Genomic DNA, 1,832 nt, shown 5'->3' with positions numbered 1-1,832 from the left:
GACGTAATGAAACAACAATGAATATTAGGTAGACAGTCTACATATTTCTAGATATTTATCACTCATTGTATTTCAAAATGAAATTTTAATTAATACTCATTTTGCGTTTTGTAATATGCTTTAATATTAATAACATACTCATGTAACAGGGGACAATAATGTTAAATGTGAAGAGCTGAAATTATACTTTTTTTATTTTTTATATTGTGTAAATTAACAACTTATTCATAAAATATTACTTATTAATATTTTATGATACTAATATTCAATTTTATAAACGTTTTTGGGGTTCGATTTTCAAATCTATTAATAACTACCAATTAAAGCGGTAAAAATATATGCCCATAGTATGATCGTTTTTGGAATACAAATTATTAATCTTAAATTTAACCCAAATCTTGCCGTATCTCATTATATTGTTGCCGCGGCCAAAGTGAGGATATTTGTAGACTTTTGTACAATTAATAATGTGTTACAATAATGTTTGTACGTTTTTAAGTTATTTTGTAATTAAATAAAAGAGTTTACATAAGATTTTTTGTTTTATTATGTTACATAGTAAGTCTTGAACAAACTCAAGGCTTTAATTGTAGACAAGGGAGTCTAGAATGTCATCTGATAAAATAGATTTGGATGAAAGTTTCTTGGAGTAAAACCAAATAACTCGTGATGAACTACTCTCAAAGTGGACGGGCAATCTGTAACAGATGGATAATATTTGCATATTTCTTCCTGACTACAAATTAACAATGTATTGAAAATTTCCAAATAATCACAAGAATGTTTGTATAATTTTAATATTAGAGTAAACCGTAAAAGCTGTTTTAAATATTACCCTATCGCGTAAATACAAAAGACACTAACAAAACTAAATACATGTTTATAGCATTACAAAATAAAAAAAACAAAACATTAATAATAATTCGTATTTCAAAATAAATTAAACATATATCATGTGTGTCCTGACCAGTGAAAGCCAGCCGTGTGAACACGACAAAACCACCTATTGTGTTGGAATCGTTCGCATTTCTACACTGTGACATAAGGCTGAGATGATAAAATAACTGACTGGGAAACCGCTGGGCTATTCGCATAATGCGTATTCCAACTATATGATATTTTGTAATATATTTGAGTGTATACTCAATATGAAGACATATAGATGACTAAATGTTAATACTATTATTTAATTGTTATATTAATTACTAGCGGTCCGACCCGGTTTCGCACGTGGTACATATATAGCCTTCCTCAATACATGGGTTTATTGGTAAGAAAGAATTTTTGCAAAACGGACCAGTAGTTTCTGAGATTAGCGTGTTCAAACATACAAACAAACTCTTCAGCTTTATAATATTAGTATAGACAAGTATGCATGAACGCAGTAGTGGCTCAGTGGTGAGGATCTCAGACTTATTATCGACAAGTCGGGGTTCGGGACCAGGCGAGTGTGTAGGAAATAAATTGCTTTTTCAATTATCTGCACATGTGTAACAACACCACTGCTCAAAACGGTGGTATCACACATAAATCTCTTATGATTGATGTAATTACTAAATTTCCATAAATGCAAATCAAAAATCCAATCATAAAATCGCTGTGTTGCAACGTGAAAAAAAACAACCATACACATCCTAATTGTATTTGAATGTGTTAGAAAACAATGATTATTGAATCTATAAATTATAATCCTACTTATCCTACTAGTCCTACTAATATTATAAATGTGAAAGTTTATAAGGATGTGTGTGTGTTTGTTGCACTTTCACGCAAAAACTACTGGACCGATTGCAATGAAATTTGGTACGTAAATAGCTTAACAACTGGAATAA

The sequence above is a fragment of the Zerene cesonia genome, chromosome 14 (assembly GCF_012273895.1).
Source record: "Zerene cesonia ecotype Mississippi chromosome 14, Zerene_cesonia_1.1, whole genome shotgun sequence".
Classification (NCBI taxonomy): domain Eukaryota; kingdom Metazoa; phylum Arthropoda; class Insecta; order Lepidoptera; family Pieridae; genus Zerene; species Zerene cesonia.
The sequence above is the reverse complement of the archived record's forward strand: the minus strand, read 5'-3'. Positions refer to the sequence as shown.